Source organism: Pelodiscus sinensis, chromosome 25, assembly GCF_049634645.1.
Source record: "Pelodiscus sinensis isolate JC-2024 chromosome 25, ASM4963464v1, whole genome shotgun sequence".
NCBI classification, from domain to species: domain Eukaryota; kingdom Metazoa; phylum Chordata; order Testudines; family Trionychidae; genus Pelodiscus; species Pelodiscus sinensis.
In genome coordinates, this window is record NC_134735.1 from 4,415,620 (window position 1) to 4,436,868 (window position 21,249).

A 21,249-nucleotide genomic window follows, 5' to 3' on the forward strand; every position below is an offset into this window, starting at 1 on the left:
GACCCCCAGAGAGCCCCCAGACTCGGATAAGGATCGAAGGCACCAGGCCAGATTTATTGTAAATGAAGCACAGGAATAGACCCTGGGAGAGACTCCAAGGATGCGCCTGTGACAATGGGTACGGCTCAGTCAGGGCCGGGGACATGCCACTGGGCGGATTTGAACCTGCAACATCCTGGAGTTTAGTGTAGCAGCCTCTACAGCCTGGGCTAAAAGCCAGCTGGCTCTCAGCCTAGGCTGTAGGGGTCTCTTGTTCTTATCTCTTGCTGTAAGTGGTCTAAGTGCTGCTGCATGGGCCCTGGGCCCAGGTGGGTCACATCACTGGGCCCCACAAAGACAAATCAAATCAAAGCCCCTTTGGGTACATTTTTACACAGAGGTATAAAAGTTACGTGTCCCTCCAGACATATCAGGTTGCCACCCTCTGACAGTACCTAGTTACCCCCTTGTTCACAGGGGCTCGCTTGCTATCTACCATCTGTCTGCCCTTCTAGGCTCTGCCCTGAGCCGGTATGGCTGTTATTTGGGGGCTGTTATTGGTACCCAGAGGTTTTTTCACAAGGTGTTATGGCCCCCCTGGAATGTCATCCCAGCCTGTGCTCAGTACCTCTGAGGTCAGAGTGTTTCTGTATTGTCAGCCCTGTTCTCACCAGCTTCCAGAAGCCTCTTCCTCGTTTTTTTTTAAAAAATATGGAGCTCTACCTATCTCAGAGCTGGAAGGGACCTAGAGAGGTCATCAGGCCAGTCCCCTGCCCTTGTGGCAGGACCAAGTACCATCCCTGATAGATTTGCCCCAGAACCCTAAATGGCCCCCTTAAGGATTGAACTCATAACCCTGGGTGTAGCAGGCCAAGGCTCAAACTACTGAGTTATCCCCCCGGCTCTGCTTTATATTAGCAAAGTCTTGACCATGGTGTCTGGGCCTCAGACTTCCCCCCCCCCCCCCCCCGGCCTGTGATACAGGGGCTTGCGTTTCAGCCTTACTACCCGGGTTCGACGGAGGCTGCAGGGCTAGGACCGGCGGAGCACTTGGAAATACAGTGTGCAATCTGGCTGTGCCGGTGGGGGTGGCTGTTCAGCTGGGTAGCGTGTAAGTATGTTGTAAATGTAAGTCCAGCCCCGGTGCCGTGAGCAGAGTGCAGGATTTCAATTTTCTGCAGGTGCGCGAGTGTCTCTTGTACAAATATTGACCAGGGTCTAGGATAATAGCATGGAGCCGTGCCTGTCAGTCAGACAGCTCCTTCGATTGTTCCAGTGCCTCCCGGCAATGGTGCACAGCGTCAGACTGAACCGTCAGCTGCTGCTCCCTGACGGGTTGGGGGTTTGGAGTCAGGGGGGTTCATGACAGCTGGCTGAGTGCTTGAGAAATGCCGGCGTGTGAAGGCTTGAGGCCCCGGGCATGGTACCTAGATAGCAATGAGAATAGATTTTAAAGATGGGTCCAGAGTTAGGCTGGATCTAACCTGACGTGGAGCTTAAGCCAGGACTACACTGGCTGAGAAAATCGTTGCAAGAGACGCAATTCAGCAATGACCATGGTGTAGCTGGAGTCGACGTACCTTCCATCGATTTTTCTGGGGTGGCCCCACAGCGGGAGGCCGACGGGAGAAACGCTCCTGTTAACTTCCCTTTCTCCTTACGACTATGTGGTCAACAGCAGCGCCATCAGTGTTTGATTTAGCAAGTCTTTACTAGACCCGCTAAATCGACCGCTGCAGCATCGATCTCCATGGCAGTGCAGACCAATCCAGAGCCTCATGCCAACAGTAGAAAACCAAGAAAGGATTGCCCTGAACCTTCACACAAATAAAAGCAAACAATGAGGCAGCCACTCTCCCTACTAGAACCCCACGCGGATACAAAATATGTATCCGAAGCCACATCTGGAGCCCCCAAAATGAGTCACGGACAGTCGCACTGACCTCTGCAGCCGTGGAGACCTGCGGGTACAAAGGGAAAAGCCACCGATTTGAGGGTTCTACTCCCCTTCTCTCCCCTCGCCCCAGAACGGCTGGCGATGATGTCGCTGAACAGTAAGTGGAACCGGGAAATGATTGTGCTCCTGAGTCACCCTCTGTAAAATGGGGCTAATCCTCTTGACCCGCTGTGGCAAAGGGGTTTGCGCGCCGCGAGTGAAGCGCATGGGGTGCGCCATTCGGAGCTCTCCAGTGAGAGGCTCAAGGGAAGGACGCAGCGTCATTAAATGCAGCATTTAAAATCCATCCTTCTCCCCGCTGCAAAGGCCAGACTTTTAATATCTTTGATTGAAGCCTCGGCTGGTTTCCCCCTCCCCACCCCCTCCTTGTCTGTATCAATATTTATACTGCGTCTCTGCAGCGGGAGAGAGCGCCTGATATTCTGTCTCTGATCACTTTATCCGCGTGAGCCCAGAGCGCTAACACACCGCAAACCTAGTTCTTAGACAGCTGTGTCCCCTAGCAGCTGGCCCTAACGGCGCCTCGCTCCTGGCCAATCAGGTATGGGGGACAGCTCTTTGGCTGGCCTTTTGCTTACCCGATTTCATTTTGTGCTTTAAAAAAAAATCCACTTACTAAGGAATTGCTCGTTTTCTCCTTTACTGCGCGTTAACCCCGTGCGGCTGCTTTAGGGCCGTGCCCGGAATCCAATAGGCAGCCTCCGTCTGAAATTAATAGGCAATAGGGTTGTCAAAAGCACCTAACCCCCCTGGGGGTCGGGCGTGTTCAGCATCCCGTGAGACACCCACCTGCACCTTGAGACACCCAGTCGCTTTGAAAACCTGGCCCTTGGCTCTGCCTGTTGGGGCAGAGGAATGAAATTGACTCATCTGTCCCTCAGTGACAGCAGCTCTAAGTCAGACAGAAAGGGGGCACCTCTGGGGATCCCTACAGACCCCATCCCAGAACCCCCCTTTTCCGACGGGCGCTGAGATTGCGGGCACAGAGAACCACCGGCTGCTCAACACAGCTGGAAGATCCCTCTAGGCGTCACGTGCCCCTGGCAAGGTGGGGAGGGGACAGAGAGGGTAGATAACTCAGAGGCAGCTGAACAGGCCTGCCAGGAGAGCCCTGAAGTCCAGACTCCCAGCCCTTTGCTCAAACCAGTGGGCATCACTCTCCTCCTAGATCGGGGTAGGCAATCATTTTTGTAGGGGGGCCACTTCACCAATGTTGATAGTGGCCGTGGGGCCGGTCCCAGAAGGGGCGGGGCCTTAGGTGGAAGGGGTGGCTCTCTCTAGGCATCGCGTGTGGGGGGAGGAGACTGCGCGCTCTCCCCCGTGGGGTGGGGGAGCACAGGCGGTCCCCTCCCCACCTTGCCTGGGGCGCGTGACGCCTAGAGGGATCTTCCAGCTGTGTTGAGCAGCCGGTGGTTCCCTCTGGGGCCACGCACCCCTGGCGGGGGGAGGAGACCCGGGTTTTGATTGGCCTAGGAGCGGGGGCGTGGCAGGGCGGCCCACGGGCCAGCTCTTGCCCACCCCTGTCCTAGAGTCCAGGATAGCACCCAGGTGGCCTGACATCCCTGCTCCAACAACTGGACCTAACTCCCCTTCCAGAGCTGGGAACAGAACCCCGGGGGGGAATTTGTTCCCCTGCCTCTTTGGCTGGACCCAACTCCTCAGAGTTCCCGCTGGGCCTGTCCCCACCCGAAGCCCCTTCCGGCAAAGGGCAGGGTTCCCGGCGGGAGGGTAAGTCCCTCTGTGCATGCGGTGGGGGGTTAAGAAGGGGGAGGTACTGATGGAGTCCCTGCGCATTTGCCGGCCTCTCTAACGAGCAGACCGCCTGCCCGGTGACCCAGCCAGCTGCAGCTTCCGCTGTCTTGGTGTTAATTAGTCCCACTCGGTGCGGGGAGCTGGCGCCGGGCCTGGGGACACGTACGGGGACGACAAGAATAGGCATGAAATGAGAAATGAGAACGGAGCCACGACTCACTTCCAACGTGCCCGCGAGCGGGGGAGTGGCCGCCGCGGAGGGAGCTGGAGAGAAAAGCTCTGGCGGGGCGGGGGCCACAAACGTGGGGGAGCGTGAGGGGGGAAATGGGGTCGTGCCTCGGTTTCCCTCGCATGCTGTCTAGAGGGGCTGGGCTTCTCTGGCTTGCAGGTGTCTGGGCGGTGGGTGAAGGCACAAGTGGAGGGGGGGATAAGCCCCGAATCCTGCCCCCAGCTCTGCCCCTTCTGCCAAGGCCCTGCCCCCCATTGGAGCCAAGCCGCCTCCTCTCCTACCCAGCACAAGGAGGCTAATGCATAGCCCCAGCCTCTCCCTGGCCCCACAGCACAGGGGTGGGCGGGTATGTGGGGGCAGCCACGCTCTGCCCCAATATACGACAGCCGGTGTTCTGGGGGCGGAGTGTGGGCGGGGCCAGGCTGGCGGTTGGGAAGGCAAAGCCTCCCCCGGCCTAGCGTACCCGCCACCCCGGCAAAGTGGGTAGGGGTAGGAGCAGGGCCAGGGCGGCGCCTGCAGGGCTCTCTCTCATTGCGCGCGCGTATGACCGTCCCGCCGTGGAAGGCGAGGAGCCAGCGGGTGGGAGATGGGAGCCGGGTGGCGGCACGGCCTGCCAAGGCTGCGGGGCTGGGATCAAGGGGTGACTCCGGCAGGGACGGGGGGTGGGGGGGCTACATCGACATCGGCGCTACATTTCGAAGGTGGACGCGCCGCTAGTTCACTGCTGCTCCCCTGACCCCCGTGGAGACGGTGCTGGGGGGAACCAGCTTTTAAGCGGGGCTCCCCCCAGCACCGGATCTACAGTTGCCAGATGGTTTAACAAAAAATACCGAACATCCCCTCCACACACGCACAAAAAAGAAAAACCACTGGGAGAAAATTCTGTTGAGGGGAAAAAAAAGGGGGACACTGTGCCTTTAAATGGCCCCACACTCCTCACTCCCCCGCCGCCGCCAGATGCGGCAGAGAAAAATTGTCCCCGCCAGGCTTCTGCGCAAGGGAAACAGGAAATAACCGGGCGTCTCACATGTCTGGTATTTTCTGTTGTTTTTTATTGGGGGGTGGGACCCAAATAACGGACAGTCCAGGCGAAAACCGGACACCTGGCAACCTTACCGGATCCTGCTCCCCCCTCTTGCTGCCTCTCTCTGATGGGAGGAGGAAGCATTGGCTGATTAGCTAGTGGATAGCCACATACTTCCCTAGGTGCACCCCCATCACCATGCCACCGTACTGTGCAGGCAACACCATAGCACGGCGCAGGGGAGCACCGCAGATGAGACATGCTGGCCTCCCTCCCCGGCTGACTGCCCCCTTCGCTGGGGCGGCGTTGCAGGGAGGAGCCGGCGGGGCACTGCATGTGATGGGGATGCTGGTCCTGCCCTGTGTGGCACTCACCCACCCTCTCCTGGGTGCTGTTCATGCCTCTCCGCTCACCACCGCTGGGACGTTCTCCCAGGCTGGCTTGGCCTGAAGATCCAGGCCATCGGGGTTACAGGGAGAGGCAGGGGAAATTCGGGGGGGAGGGGCAGAGCTGTGCTAGCCACTGGGACGTGCTGTGTGAGTATCATACCGTGCAAAGGCAGGGCTGGAGGACGTGGAGCGTATAGGCCTGTGGAAGGTCTTGGGGGGAGAGGGGGGGGCTGGGCAGCTCCCACTTGCAAGTTTTCCCCTGGTAGGAAGCAGCACTGGCTCCCTGGTCATTGGGGTTCTAGCGCTCCCCTCCATGCCCGTACCCCCCAACGGTCGCTTCCCCCCTTGAGATGCGCTGGCCCGTGTGTAATAGACACACCTGCTCCGTGCCAGCGCAGGCAAAGGGGGCGGCAGGCCAGGCCCTTAACACTTGTCCTGTCCAACTGGTAACAGCTGCTTTTAGCAGCCCTGCCACTTCCAATCCCGTCACCGTGCCGCCACGCCAGCTGCCTGGTTGGGAGGCACGGCGGGCTCCGAGCCAGAGCGCTGATGTTTCCTGCTGGCTGGCTGGCTGGCTGCAGGGGTTTATAGAGGCGGCAAACGGCTCTTCCCCACCTCCCCAGGCACGGTGTTCGCTCCGCTGACTCTGGGGCTGAGAGCCGGTCCCAGGTCCCCTGGCTCTGTGGTCGCCTTTTCTCCTCCCACCCGCCTCCAACCTTGTGACTTCTGATGGCGCTTGTCATTCCCAGCTCCCAGAGTGTTGGGATTATGAATAAAAGCACCAGACTGGGTCAGCCAAGGGTCCATCTAGCCCAGTGTCCTGTCTGCCCACCGTGGCCAGTTTGATTTTATGGGTGCCGGGCAAAGCTAGAAAAGGTGACACTGCACTCTCATATTTGAATGGAAATAGGCCTCTGAATATGAATATGCATAATTCAAATGCTTTATGCAAAACGGGGCAGGTGACCTATCATTGGAGAGCTTGTAATCCTCGGAACGTGTATATTCTATGTGTCTGCATGGATCGTTCCTGTATGTGATGTTGGAAATACCAAGTGTTATTAATCTAGGCGTGCTAGTGAAAGCCATTAGTGGTACTTTGGGAACTTAACGGCTCGGTGCTCAAGACAGTGATCTGTGAAGAGTCTCGCTTTTTTTCTATAAACCTGGACCTGTTGAGGCAGGTGGCCAGCTCATCTGATGCTGGAACCCCTGTTGAATGTGGTACTTTTCCATGGTGAGGGCACAAGGATTGAAGGTGAACACAAAGATTTCCCACCTTGGGTAAAACCTAGTTATAGGCAGGGATCTACTGGGCCCAAGGTAGGAGGCTGTGTAGCTTGCAAGAGAGATGATCAAAACTGCTGTTAGAGTAAGAAATTGAATGTAATAAGTTACACCAAGCTTAGCTGGCATGTTTTGTGTTTTTTAGCTTGGTAACTTATTTTGATCCATCTGTTTTCACTTGGAGCCTCTTCAATCCTACTTTTATATTGAATTAAATCACTTTTGTTTATTATTAAACCCAGGAAAAATAATTGCTTCCAGGGGAGGAGGGCAACAGCTCTGCATCTCTGTCATTGATAAAGGGAGTGAAGAACTTATGAGCTTGCATAAAACTTTCATGCAGAGTCAGACAAATTTCTCTGGGGTTCTGGGGCTGTGCACCTGGGCGCTGTGTCAGATCCCTGTTTCTGAGCCCTCCCGGAGCTGAGCTGCTCTCGGTGTCTGTGTGGCTCTGCTGTGGGTGGTGACCCCAACTCTTATTGGGGAGACCAGAGCTTCTGGCCCAGCAGGACAGGGTGGCGGGGTGCCCAACAGGGCAGGAAGGCGGGCTCAGTGGTATGATTGGCCCACCAGGTGACAGTCTCAAGGGGATCTCTGTGATCCAACCTGTCGCACTGAGATTCCCTCCTCCCCTGCTGCTGGGTTGAAAACCAGCTGGAAAGCACCCCTGAACCCCTGGCGCCTGTGATGGGGTGTGGTCACAGAAAGCCCCTTGGGATTGTTCCCCAGTGTGCTGATCATCCCATTGACACCTGCTGCCTTGCTCTCTGGGGCTCCCCACCACCCTTTCCTGTTGGGCCAGATCCTCAGGTCTCCCCTAGACAAGGCACAAAGTTGAGGTTACCGCCCCCCTGCAGAGCAGCACAGACACTGCACCACTTCAGCTCTGGGAGGATGCAGTTCTAGGGCCCAGCAACCAACCCCCAAAGGGGATCAAAGCCCCAAACCCGGTTTTCTCTGTGTAAATGTTTTACTCAGGGAAAGCGCAGAAGAGAAGCTCCTTTCGTCAGTGAAAGAGAGATATGCACATTGGTTGCTCCCCCATGGTAACAATTAGTTGCCATGATAGGGAACAAAAGAGTTTTTATGAAGTACAAAAAGTCGGATTTAAGTGGCTGCAAGTGAAAACAGGCAGATCAAAGCCAGCTACTAAATTAAAATGAACAGGAAACACAGGGCTCGTTCCAATCCAGCAAGCAACTTGTGACATGCAAAGTCTTACCCGAACCAGCTGTTCTTATCTCAGGCAGAAGCTTCAATCAGAGTTGGTCTTTTACTCTGACCTGGGTCTCCAGCCCCCTTCCAAGTTCTTTTGTAGCCTCTTCCGGCGGGCCAGGCACATTCAACGGTCAGCTGAAGAAAAAGGGCCGATTGCTTCCCAGGGCTTAAATAGTCTTGCCCCCTAGGATGGGAATCCTTGGTTTTGCATCCCCCCCCCTTCCATGGAAAACACCCGGTTCAAAATGGATTCCAGTACCAGGGCTCCTGCTGGCCAGCCTGCCTAGCTGTGGGATCCCAAAATGGGGAGGGGGATTTGCCTTTCCCCTCCGCTCCTGGCGAGAGAACTGGAGCCAGGCCAGCAGGAGATGTGGGGCTGTCCAGGGCAGGGCCCAGAGTAGCAGAGGGTGGGGGGAGGGCAGCAAGGGCATCAGACAGGATGTGAGTGAGGCCAGGGCCTGGAATATGTTTGAGGAGGGCAGGGGGACACGCCAGGCCAGGAGTAAAGGGCACTGGCAGAGCGGGAGAAGCGAGGGCTGGGACTGGAGGGGCTGTGGGGCAGGAGTGGGGTGTACTGGCCAAGCTGTGTGTGGAGAGGCTGGGGCCATGGGGCAGGATTCAGGAGTGGAACCAGAGGGGCTGTGGGGCAGGAGCAGAGAGGCTGTGGGGCAGGAGCAGGGTGTACTGGCTGAGCAGTGGGTGGAGGGGCTGGGGCCGTGGGGCAGGATTTGGGAGGGGAACCGGAGGAGCTATGGGACAGGAGTGAGGTGTACTGGCTGAGCGGTGTGTAGAGAGGCTGGGGCTGTGGGACAGGATTCGGGAGTGGAACTGGAGGAGCTATGGGGCAGGAGCAGAATCAGAGAGGTTGTGGGGCAGAAGCAGGGTGTACTGGCCATGTGGTGCATGGAGGGGCGGGGGCTGCGGGGCAGGATTCGGGAGTGGAATCGGAGGAGCTGTGGGGCAGAAGCAGAATCAGAGAGGCTGTGGGGCAGGAGCAGGGTGTACTAGCTGAGCAGTGGGTGGAAGGGCAGGAAGTGGCTGTGGGGCAGGATTCGGGAGTGGAACCGGAGGGGCTGTAGGGCAGGAGCGGGGCGTACCGGCCGTGTGGTGCGTGGAGGGGCTGGAGCTGTGGGGCAGGATTCAGGAGGGGAACCGGAGGAGCTATGGGGCAGGAGCAGAGTCAGAGAGGTTGTGGGGCAGAAGCAGGGTGTACTGGCCATGCAGTGCGTGGAGGGGCTGGGGCTGTGGGGCAGGAGCAGGGTGTACCGGCCATGCGGTGCATGGAGGGGCTGGGGCTGTGGGGCAGGATTCGGGAGGGGAACCGGAGGAGCTGTGGGGCAGGAGCGGGGTGTACCGGCCGAGCGGTGCGTGGAGGGGCTGGGGCTGTGGGGCAGGAGCGGGGTGTACCGGCCGTGCGGTGCATGGAGGGGCTGGGACCGTGCTGTGTGCAGGGAAGTGCCCAGCACTTGCCTACGTTACTCTTGGCTCTGGCCCAGCGGGATTCGTCTCTGACTTTCACGAACACTCGGTCCATGAGCAAACTGCACGAACAGGCTCTAAATGGAGCCAACGGCCGGGCCCAGGATGTTCGATGCGAAGGGCAGCGGGACGACGGCAGCCGCTGCAGAGGGGGCTCCCTGATTCCCAGCATGCCCTGCGCTAGCGCAGTCCGGGGGAGGGTGGGGGGAGTGTCCTACGTGGAATCTCCTGTCTGGTCGACCCTTCTCTTTTGCACATGGCCTCCTCCCAGCATGCATTGCGGCAGCACCCGCCGCGGGCACTGGATGGTGGAGTCGCGTCTCGTGGTTCGACTTTGTCCCCGCGTGGAGGCCTGGCTGCCGTCTCGCCGCCCGCACCCTGGCGCTAACGAGGAGCGGAGCCCGAGCTCGTAGGCTGCAATTCCTGCAACGGTCGGGCGTTGGCTGGTCGTTCGGGGAGCCCCTTGGAGAGAGGCCTGTGGCAGCGCGTCGGGGACCCCCCGACCCTGCACCCCATCTGCAGCAAGATGAGACTCCGCCTGCCAGTAGAACAGAGGGGGGTTATTGCTCCTCCAGGATACAGCCCAGCACAGACGTGCTGCGGTTTCAGGAGTCAGGGCCAGGCTGCCTCAGACCCCTTGGGTTAGGGGGTCCATTGTCGTCACTAGACCCTCAGCTAAGGCTGCTCCCTTCATGCTTCCCAGCCAGCCACTGCCCCTTCCCCCGAAACCTCCCTTCCCTTGTTCCCTGCCTGCCCTCAACCGGTCCGACAGGTTGGGTCTTTTTGCCTACCTGACTTAAGGCAGCCGTCCGGCTGGGCAGTGCTACAGGTACCGGCCAGTAGGGGTCACCCCAACCCCCACACAGCCACCAGTGGATGCCCAGAGGGTGTGGCCTGCCCACTACATCAGCAGGCCCTTGTCGGGCAGAGGGGAGGGGGGCTTGGATTCCGTGGCGGCGCTAAAACGGCAGCTGCTTTCTTCCCACGTAAGGAAGGGTTATGAAACGCAGCCGCTTGCTCTAATAACTGATTACGGTGCCTTGTCTCAAACGCGCGGGCTGTAAATTAGGGGCCGAGGAGGCCTGGGCAGGCTGTAACAAAGCATGTCGTCGGATATGGACATTGGTTTAACAACTGGTGGGGCGCGTGTGCTTCGGAAGGGACGGCGAATTCTTACGAGCCACGGGCGCCGGACTTACCCCGGGCCGGCACAGGGGGGTGGAGGACACAGGGGAGAACGGACCATGCTCCTTTCTAGTAGCACTTTGCCCCCTGTAGCACTTTGCAGCTGAGGCTCTCAAGGGGCTTTGCAAAAGCGAGGGGAAGGCTTGTCCTCCCTGTTCGATGGGGGAAACCGAGGCAGGGAGCGGGCCAGTGACTTCCCAAGCCCCCCTAGCCTAGCCCACAACCTCACGCTCCTCCTGGAGAAGGGAAATCCTGGGAGGTGTGATTGGCCTTCAGGGTGCTGGGAAGGGCTCGGTCGTGGGCTGAGGGAAGGGGAGGTACGTTTACACTGGACTGGACGGCGGGTGCCGGAGGATGGCGAGGTTGGGCCATGGGCTGCCTCAGCTGCCAGGGAAAGTGACTGGGGGGGAGTAAAGGTTCTGTTTACCCCCCACCCACAGTGTAACACTAGCTACACTGGCCCAGTGGCTCTCTCCAGCTGGCTGGGGCCACCCTGCATGGCTGCCCAGCTCCTTTAAGATCTCTTCTCTAGACTCTCTGCCTGGCCTGGTGCCCACTCGCCCCGTCGCTGGGCAGCCTGGAGAGCTGCCGGGAGCCTGTTGCACAAACTCGCTCGACCTCCCCTTCCAGCACCGGGCCCACTTTCCAAACAGGCTGGGGCCCAGAGACGCAAGGGAGCATCGGGATCTAACGCCCCGTGTTCAGGGCCGCGGGCCCAGGCCTAGGGGGGTCCCTGAACTGCACGGCGGCCCCCAAGCCCCGCAGGCGCCTAGCGTGGACGGGCCGGTTGCGCGATGGGTTCTGGGCCCCGGTGCATCCGGCCCCGAGACCTCCTGCAAATCCGGCCCCACCCCAGCAGGGCGTGTGCACGGGGGCCTCCCACAGCCCGTCAATCCGGTGTGAGGAAGTGAGGAGTTTGGGGGACTCAAGGGGGGTGGCAAACCGGGGGGCACTGTGCCCGGATGTTACTGGTTTAATGTGACACGGGTGGGGAGTTTGTTGTTTCAGAGAACGGCCCAGAACTGGAGCCCTGGTGACGGGTACCCTGGTGACCCCGGCCCTGCTCAGAGAACACGGGGTTCTGGCCAGACAACAGACACTGGGCGGCAGAGGGGAGACCCCAGCGACCGGCCCAGCTGACCCCAGCGAGGGGGGAACATTGGACGGGGAGGGAGGCAGAGAAGAGAGGGGCCCAGGCGACCCTCCTACCTGGGGAGAAGACAATGGCCCCCCCACAGCCTCCCACCCCCCTGCCATCTCCCCCAGACTCTGCTGTCTCCCCCCTTCACGGCCTCCCACCCTCCTGCCGTCTCCCCCCCCTCACGGCCTCCCACTCCCCTGCCATCTCCCCCACCATCTGCTGTCTCCTCCTCTCATGGCCTCCCACCCCCCTGCCAACTCCTCCCCCAGCCTCTCATCCCCCTGCCATCTCCCCCACCCTCTGCCATCTCCCCCCCCCCGCCATCTCCCTCCCCCCTCACGGCCTCCCATCCCCTGCTGTCTCCCTCCGCGCACTGTCTCCCTCACAGCCTCCCTCTCCCACCACCCCAGCCTGGCGTCAGCCCCCCTCCCCACCCCACCCCAGGAGTGCTTCAGCGAGCAGCTAGCACCGCCTAGTGTCCCCGTGTGGGAAACGGGCGAGTCCGTGTGAGAGCTTCACACGCACCCCTCCCCCGCACTCGTGTTTCCGCACCAGTCGGGACGTTGCCATTCACGGGTGCTCGTGGCAGCCAAGTGGGGCCCGCGGCCAAGGCCAGGCGTGGAGCTGGCTGGGCCCCCGTGTCGGGGTGCTCGCTGCGTGGGCGGAGGAGGTTCCCTCTGGCCTGAGGCCGTCCGTCACCCCAGGAGGGTGCCAGTGAGCCGGCTGTGGTGAACGCACAGGGGCGCTGCTGGAGACACCCTAACCCCCTTGGTTCTCCCTGGCGCTCTAGGCCCCAGACGGCCTGGCCTGGCCTGTGCTGCCTGGTGCACCCTCCCGCCAGCCTGGCCTGGATTCCGCCGGGCCAGCCGGGCCGGTGATGGGGCTGCATTCGCTAGTCCCTGGCTGGCCGCCGGGGGTTTGCAGCCGCTCCGCTCACAGCAGATCCCTGCGGTTGCCCTCTAAGCTGGGGCCAGACAGCAGCCCTGGTTGTGCATGATCGGTACCCGGCGCAGCGAGCTGGGCGGGCACAGCCCCTCCTCTGGCTGAACTCGCTGGGTAGCGAGGCCCCGGCCCTGGGGTAAGGGCTGTCACACCGCTGACATCAAGGGAGCGGCAGCTGCCACTAGCCTGGGCTGCGTCCAGACCCCCGGTGCGTCCTGCCTTCTGCCCACGGGGCCTTCGGCAGGGATCTCCGATCGCCACTAGATGGTGCCACCAGAGCTGGCTGCACGCGGGTCTGTGTCCGTGCCAGGGTGCTCGGCCCACGGAGGCTGTGCAAAGACTCGGCAGAATCCGCCCCTGGGGGAGGTTGAATTTGCTCCCCCTGTACCAGGGGCCTGGGTCAGTTTTTCTAGTGGGGCGTGCGGACAGCCGCTGCATCAAACTGTAAACCCTGAGGAGCCACGGCTACCCAGATTGAATTAGCGCGGACGTCCCACTCCCATCTCTGTCTCCAGTTTTTCTTCTTTCTCCTTTTCAGCATCCAAGGAAGTGAGTCGTCGCTCACCAAAGCTTATGCCCTAAAGAGCCTAATACGTGTGTTAGTCCTTAAAGTGCCTCCTTTAAGTGTTCTCCTGGTGGGTTTTGCAGAAACAAACCAACCCGGCTCGCCTGTGACAATGGAAACCACGTCCGTCGGACGCCCCCCGCACCCCTAGTCCCGGCACCTTGCACTGGCATGCTGCTTGCAACTTCCTCTCTTTGGTCAGTGGCCGGGACCCACCCGTGGCTGCCCCCCTCTGGCCTGCGTGGTCTCTGTGGCTGGGGAGGAGACATGGCTGCCTCCTGGTCTCACTTCTGCCATAATAGGTGCCCTCCAAAGGGCTGCCTCACAAGTCGTCTCTCTCTCTCCGGGACGCGGTGCCAGAGCCCTGCACCCGGGCCCCTGGAGCTCTGCTTGCATCCGCCCTCGGCGGGCGAGAACAGGAAGCAAAGTCTGTGCTGTCTTTGGAGGATCTCAGGCGTCCCGATCCCAATGAATGGCTCTTTGCCATCTCGGCCATCCAGATGGGTAAACTGAGGCATGTGGCCTGGGCGGGAGATGGGCCAGGAGGGGGGATGGTTTGGGCCGGGGATAGGGGCTCTGCTAGAAATGGGATCGTGTCCTCATGCCTGGCCAACATGCTGCAGGTCCACTGGCCTGTTTTGGGGGCTCCCCCAGGCCCCCAGACCCTGCCTGATGCTGGGCTCAGTCGGCCGGCTGAGCTGGGGCTTTGCAGGTACCGTCACTGCCAGCTCAGCTGCGAGTCAGGCCTGTTGTGCTCTAGGAATAAAACCACGGCACCTACTTCGCTTTTGACCTTCGGAGCCACCTTCCCCGGGCTGCAGAACATGCCTGTGAGAGTCTGGTTGCCTGTAATGGTTTTCTCTACTAAAATCACAGTCTGCAGTTGGCAGCCCTGGCTACCGGCGCGCTGATAAACCGGTCGCCAATTTCCTCGCACGATGCCTGTTGCTTCCTGCCCCTCTCGGGCCCGGCTGGATTTGGCCCCGGCAAGACATTGTCCCAGGGACTGGAACGGGGCGTTTTGTGTGTGAGGAGGAGATGGCGGCTCGGTGCGGAGACCCCCGTGGGGCACTTGCCGAGGGGCATGGTCCCTTGGGGGGACAGTGGCCTGGGGGGTCCCAGGAAGTGACTCAGCCGGGTGACAGGGAGAGCTGCTGTGAGCTGCCCCACGGAGAGCCCGGATCTGGGTTTTTTTTTTGAGTCCATGGCTGGCCCCCTCCTGCCAGGTGATGCTACGCTGATTCAGCACCACCAGGGGGCGGGGCAGGGTCCCTGCTGGTGTAAATGGGATCCACTGGACACCAGGGAGGCTGCCCCCGTGTCTGCACCATCCCTGCCCACGTGCCCGGTGTAGGCCCTGGGGACCCCGCCCCACACGCTGGGAAAGGCAGGGAGGCCGGGGACGGGGTCCCACCCTGCTCGGAGCTGCCGGGGCCTGGTAAGGAGGCAGAGGACACCAATCACTGGCCAGTGGGGAGCCAGCCCCAAACGCTCGTGAAAAACGCCAGGGCACCTTTCACAAGGCCCGGTCCCTCTTAGCGCCAGCACCTGCCCTGCCCCCGGGGCTGAGGCAGACGGGACGGTGCCAGCTGCAGAGTCCGCACCCTGCCTGGCTTTCCCAGCAAAGGTCGGAGCTGCCCGCCCCCACCAGCTGCCCGAGGGCTCCGTGGGGGAGGCCCGTGCCCTGTGCCCCCCAGCCAAACGTTCCAGCCACTCGGTGCTGCCCTAGTGCAGTCCGGAGGGCCTAGGTCACAGCCGCGGAGCCAAAGATCCTGCGGCCCGAGAGAGCCTGGAGGAGCTTTGCAGCTCCGGCCTTGGCTCCTGAGAGCTGGCAGGCAAGAGGGGCCTGGGTCCATCCCAGGGAACAAGCGGATGCAGGGAGGGGGAGTCAGGGTCTGCCCCAGGGCTTTTGGGGCCCTAGATGAGCGATGACTTTGCCCCCTGTGCCAGGGTGCACCAACCCCGCTCTGGCCCTGCAAGGGTTAACCAGGGCTCCCGAGAGCCCCGCCCCCACGGCCCTGCTGGGCAGGTATAAAGGCTGGTGGAGCTGACAGCTGCTGGGTGGGGAGGTGCTGTGGGTGGGGAGGGCTGCAGAGGGACTGAGCTGTGGGGGCCAGTCAGCAGGGAGCGGCTGGAGGAGTCCTGTCTGGAGGAGAGTGGAGAAGGCGGCAGCTGTGGTGAGTCTGGTAGGAAGTAGCTCAGGGTGGGGAGTTAGCTTGGGGCAGATTCCCTGCTGAGCTAGCGGTGGTCACCTACCTGGGCCCTGGGCTAGGACCTGGTGGAGAGGGTGAGCCCAGGTCCCCTAGCCCCCAGAGGGTTACAGCTGTGACTAGTGACTGCAACTGCTAGGCATTGCTGCCCTGGGAGCAGGGAGTGTGGCTACCTGCTCCGGCTACTGGGCCTCACTGCCCTCTGAGCAGGATGTGAGAACAGACTCTGGCCGCTGGGCCTCACTGCCCTTCAAGAAGGGGGTGTTTTATTGTCTGCGGCCGCTAGGCCAGACTGCCTTGTTGGAGACAAGGTGTAGTTATTAGCCTGGAGCCATTGACATTGAGACACATGGAGGGGAGCTTTATTTGGGAGGCCTTAGAAGGCTACTGTCCTGCCCTTGAGGGGGCTGGGGAAAAGGACACAGTAGCCCCCCCACCCCGGTACAATATAGTGAGCAATGAGATGTCTAGAAGGCAATTTTACTTTTATTTATTTGGCATTTGAAATGAGCCGTGTTGAAATAAAAATAAACCTTTGGGCTGAGTTCTCTTCTACTTTTGATGAACCGGAACATCCTGAGACCGTGGGTGGGGTCTGCTGCCCAGTCGCTGACCCTTCAAAGTTTTCACCTCCAAGTCCAACACGAGACATTCTTTGTGGGCTCAGCGTCTTGGGGATCCCGGCCCCTAACACGGCAGAGCAGCTGTCGCGGGTCGCTGACCGGCCTTCGCCTTCGCTAAGCGTGAGCCCCCCTGACTCATCCCCACTGACTCAGCTGCATGCCTGGCCAAGGCTGGGCTACTGAGGTCGACCGCCCGCCCCGCGCGCTGGAAGCTCTGCCGTGACACATCCGAATGGGACTTCCACCCAGCTCGCGCTCCAGAGTGTCAACTAAAAACTCGACAAGCACAGTATTTGCTACTTTGGTTTATAAGTGAGAACAGATTCATGTGGTTTTTAGATGGAGGGAAAAAAATTCCCTTCCATCTAATTGGGTGACCGCCTCGTTTGCTTGTATTAAGGGCGGGAAACCTAAGGCCTGGGGGGCCAGTTGCAGCCCCTGGTTTTCCTGGATCTGGTGCCTGATGCTCAGGGCTGCCCTCCCCTGCATGAGGGTGCTTGTGCTCCAGCCCCCCTGCTATCTCTCCATGGGGCTGGATCATACAATCTACTAGGCTGCCCCCCCAGGCTGTGGTGTGGGAGGGGAATGTGGGGAGGGTCTTTCTGCTTCTCAGTTGGGCCATGTCCGTGAGGATTTGTTTTTTCTTGTTTGCTTCTCACTTGTGTGCAGCCCCCGACTGATTTTCCTGTGGGTCAGCGGCCCCCGGCCCAAAACAGGCTCCCCAGCCCTGGCCTATATGGGGGGCTGCCCCTGGCCGTGGGTTCGCAGGGTGCTGGGAGTTTGTACCGGCTGCCCCTGCCTTCCCTGTTGACCATCCCTGGGCAGAGCCCTCAGCCGGAGCCTGGTACAGCCTCGATTCAACCTCTCCTGTGTACGCGGCGGGGGGAGGTGGCATCTCGCCCCGGGGACTTGCTGCCCCTGCCCTGGCTGGCAGCAGCGCTGCGATTCCTTGGGCGGGCTGCACCCCGAATGGCAGTCGATACAGGGCATGGGCCTGGGGGTCTGGGGTGGAGCGTGGCCTGGCTGAGCTTGCAGAGACTGGCTGGGCGGGGGGGTGTTGCTGGGAAGATGCTAGCAGCTCCCAGGGACTGGCTAGTTCTGTTGCAGCACCAGCCCATCCAGCTCACCTGGGGGGTGGGGGGAGGATGAGCGGGGTCTCTGGTTCAGTCCATCCTCTCCCTAGATGGGATGCAGACAGAGGCCTTGCTGTGCCAGTTCCCTTTGACATGTGCCCCTAGCTGACATGGCCTTCTGGGACCCCCCCTCTCCCCCCAGGGCTCAGTCCTGGGCCTTCTGGGACACCCTCCCCCCCCCGCCCTCCTTCTGTGCATGCACCCCCACCCCCCACAGACTCAGTCCTGGGCTTTCTAGGATCCCCCCAAGCTCACTTCTGCAACGACCCCCCCCACCCCTGGGGCTCAGTCCTGGGTCTTTTGCGACCACCGTGCCCCCGCCCTGGGCTCAGTCCTGGGCCTTCTGGGACCACCCCCCCCAGGCTCCAGCCTTTCCCGGCCACGTCAGTGGGGTGGTTTTCTCGGCCTCCTTCCCACCCGTCTGGCTCTAGCCCCAAACCCCCTGGGCAGCCCTCGCCCTGCCGACGTGGTGCTGAATGATTCAGGGAGGACTCTGCCCCCCCGTCTCCTGCAGGCCGGGCCGGGCTGGGCTCCATGACCCGCTTGCCCTGTCCAGGCTGGGCTGGCCCTAGGGCAACGGGCCCGTCTGAGCCGGGGGGGGCCCGGCTGAGCAGACACACGCATCCACCGGTGAGGCTAGGCGCCAGGGCTAAAGGCGGCCGGCCTGGCAGTCCAGGCAATCGGAGCCGCTCGAGACGGCTCAGCCCGCAGGGGAGGCTGGGTCCCCGAGGCTGACAACGTCCCTTTAAGACCAACTGCTAATTACACAACCCAGCCGTTCCCGCCAGCATCTGGTTCGGGTTTCGAGCGACTCAGGCAGCCGCTTGGCTCAGCGTCGTAGCCAGAGTGGAGCTTCCGGTCCCCCTGACGATCCCTCAGGCTGGCCGAGGCCCTGCAATGCTGCTGGGGGAGCGGGAAACTGAGTCCTTCTCCCCAGCCCTCGACCCCTCCTGGGTCACGGCACACGGAGCTGGGAGGAGACACCTCCCCTCCCCCCGCCCTTGCATCTGTCTGTGGAGAGACAAAAGGGTTCCTTAGATGGCCCAGCTCTGGGGGCTGCCGTGCCGAGCTGGGGTGGCTGGACCGGACAGGGGCAGGAGGGGCTCGCGTGTCCATTGGCAACCAGGTCTCTATGCAGGCAGCAGGACTCCGGTGCTGGCTCTTTGACCCAAAGGCCCTGCCCCTGCCTGGAGCGGCACCTTCCTGCCCCCTTTCCTGTGCACGCCCTGGTGGCCTCGGGGGGGGGGGGGGGACGCTTGTACCTGGCCCCCGTGCCCTGTGGCACCCGCTTCGGATGCGCGCTTGGCCTGTCCTGTGTCCAGTACCCGCCCTGGGCCTGGCCGCTCAGTGTCCCGGCACCTTGCGGCCTCGGTTATGAAAGTAAAAAAGAAAAAGGCTTGAGACCCAGCGAGGCCCCGGCTGCGTGGGGCAGTGACAGCCCGGGGGTCCAGCGGGAGCCGAGTGCTTGGCCTGCTGGGGCGTGGCTGCCCGGGAGAGCCCCACATGTCTGATGGCTCCGGCTGCAGCTCAGCATGGAGCCGGTCTCCCCAGCCTTGGCCGGACCGGCTGGCGGCTCCGGGCCTGGTGCTGGTTTTGCTAATAATAGCGGTGTCTGGCGTCCCTGTGGTGCGGCCCGTTCTGTGCTGGCCGGCTGTGGCGTTGCCGCTGGCTGGCTGGCCTCCGCCGGACCAGCCCTCCCCCTCCCCCCTACGCAGGACTGCAGCCCTCCTAGGGCGGCCACGTCAGTTGGACGTGTTCCTGGAGGTTTCGTCACACGGCGTCATCGGCACTGACGGATGAGGCTGTAATTCCTGGAGACGTCAGGGTGATTGTGGGGAGCTGGCAGCACGCGCTGCCTTCCCCATGGGATGGTGAGGGGGCGAGGGGGGGAGGGGGGGAGTTCCCTTGCATGTTCCCACTGCACCCCCCCCCCGGCAGGTGGGTTCTGCAGAGGTGAGTGGGAAGCGCTGGGGTCACGTGCTACTTACACCACCGGAGGCTGCCCCTTAATCGTGCTCTTTGGACCCCTGAGCCTCCCCTTGCTTCCAGCGCCTGGGTTCCGACTCCTGGCGTGGGGGGGAGGCCCCTCCGGGGCCAGGGCCCGCTGTCCCGGGGCCGGGCCCGCTGTCCCTGGGCCTCCGTGTGCACCCGGTCCCCTCACCGCAGGCTCCGAGGGAAAGGAATCCGCAGCGAGAGGCGGCTCGGAGATTTCGCAGGGCATCTGTTGGTAATTAATGGCCTTCGTTACCTCAGAGGCTCCATCTGCGGTGAGGGAACGGAGCCCGCGGGGGAGACGGGATCTGGGGATTTGCAGCGATTTCCTCTGGGCCAGAGAGGGGATGGAAACTCGCAGGCCTGAGGGGGACAGCCGGGGAGGGCTCCGCCTGGGTGATTCCTGTTCCGATCCAGCCTGGTGAGAGAAGAGAAAGGGAGGCTGTTCGGGGACAGGGTGACACGGGGGGAGAAGGAATAATACTGGTTCTTCCACAAGCCCTTCCGGGCCCCTTCTGGTTTGGAGACGACACCAGGAGGAAGGGGAGTGGGGAGGAAGGACCCCAGCAACGTCGAACCGCCCATGGGCCCGTTGGTTCCGTGCAAAATTTTCACACGTGCAAAGGGTGACCGCACCGTATCCTGGTGCAACTTGGCCGGCCTGGGAGGGCTTTCGTTTTCGGGAGCTGCCTCACGCGGAGAACTTTGAAACGCTCGAGCCTTGCGCCAAACTGGCGCACGGACAAAGCCGGACCATCTCCAAACCATTCAGGAGGTTTCAGGCATTTCTGTGCTCCCCAGAGCAGCCGGGTGTGCCGCCGCATTCATTCTCAGCTCATTTCGGAGTGTGCGCCAGTGGGGGGGGGGGGGGAGTGGAGTGGGAGGTGTGTGTGTGTGTTTGTGCGCCTGTCCATGCAGGGGGCAGTGAGCGCATGCATGACTGTTTTTTGTGTGTGTATTATGTGAGGGATCATAGTGGGGGGGCATCAAAGGGCTGTGTGTGCATGCGGGGAGGGGCAAGTGTGTGTTGTGTGTGTGAGTGGGCAAGGAGCTGTGTGGCTACGTCTAGACTGGCATGATTTTCGGAACAGCGTCTAGATTGGCACTGACGCTTTTCTGCAAAAGCACTTTTTGTGGAAAAGCGTCCGTGGCCAATCTAGATGCGCTTTTGCACAAAAAAGCCCCGATCACCATTTTCGCGATCGGGGCTTTTTTGCGCAAAACAAATCTGAGCTGTCTACACTGGCCCTTTTGCGCAAAAGGGACTTTTGCCCGAACGGGAGCAGCATAGTATTTCCGCAAGACGCACTGATTTCTTACAGTAGGAAGTCAGTGCTTTTGCGGAAATTCAAGCGGCCAGTGTAGACAGCTGGCAAGTTTTTTCCGGAAAAGCGGCTGATTTTTCCGGAAAAACTGGCCAGTCTAGACACAGCCTGTGTGTATAAGACCAGCTGGGCAGCAGCACCAGAGCAATCTCAGCCCCTACCCTCAGTTGTGCCGTCTCTCCGGGCCTGGCTGTTGCGGCTCTCACCCTAGTGCTCCGGCTGTCCTTGTGTTTTCTCTGCATCAGCATCTAATTATGCGTAAGCAAAGGCAGCCTGTGGGGACCCCTTCCAGCCAGCACCAGATGGAACATTAACCCCCAAACCAGGCCCCTGCTGCGGTTCCCGGGAAACGACTCCGGCTGGCCGCTCGGCGCTTTGCCGGGGGAAGCAGAGGGGGAAATGTCCCACCACAAGCTGCCTCTCTGCGCCATCGTGTCTCGGAGCCGTCGGGTTGCAAGCCCAGCGACTGAACCGCGCGGCTTTGATTTGTGTCTCTTGGCTGCCTGGGCCTGGGCTTCCTGAAAGATGAGCTCGCCTCTGTGAGTTTCGTGCTCCGTGGGTCGTTGTGGGAGGAGGGGCAACGTTCTTCTCCTTTTCATGTGCTGAGCCTGCTCAGTTGCGGTGCCGTGGCGTGTGCAAGGCGCTGCACAAAGTCAGCAACAATTCCCACCTCAGAGTGCTCACACTCTCACTAAGCCAGCAATGGGGGCGGGGGAAAGAAATAACTTGGGATGCCCATTTTACAGCTGGGGGGACTGAGACCCAAAGCCATGAAGCGATTTGTCCCAGGTCACACGGGAAACCTGTGGCAGAGCTGGG

At 61.0% G+C, this 21,249-nt stretch overlaps 1 protein-coding gene and 1 long non-coding RNA gene across 3 annotated transcripts in view; one reads left to right on the forward strand and one right to left on the reverse strand.

Annotated features, from left to right (window-relative positions):
- Positions 1 to 966: 966 nt before the first annotated feature.
- LOC142819963 (uncharacterized) lies at positions 967 to 7,966 on the reverse strand. The gene is made up of 4 exons (XR_012897660.1): positions 7,840 to 7,966; positions 2,553 to 2,641; positions 1,560 to 1,796; positions 967 to 1,406 (listed from the first exon to the last, which is right to left on the reverse strand). It is a non-coding gene; the product is annotated as an uncharacterized LOC142819963 (long non-coding RNA).
- A 7,268-nt stretch (positions 7,967 to 15,234) lies between these two features.
- The window catches only part of COL16A1 (collagen type XVI alpha 1 chain), a 100,085-nt gene continuing 94,070 nt past the window's right edge, over positions 15,235 to 21,249 (forward strand). The window contains exon 1 of one of the 2 annotated variants that reach the window (XM_075908929.1): positions 15,235 to 15,324. The gene's annotated coding sequence lies outside the window, so the exon portion shown is untranslated. Of the gene's footprint in view, positions 15,325 to 19,504; positions 19,527 to 21,249 lie in introns of those variants that run through there. The other variant, XM_075908930.1, reaches the window with a different exon arrangement.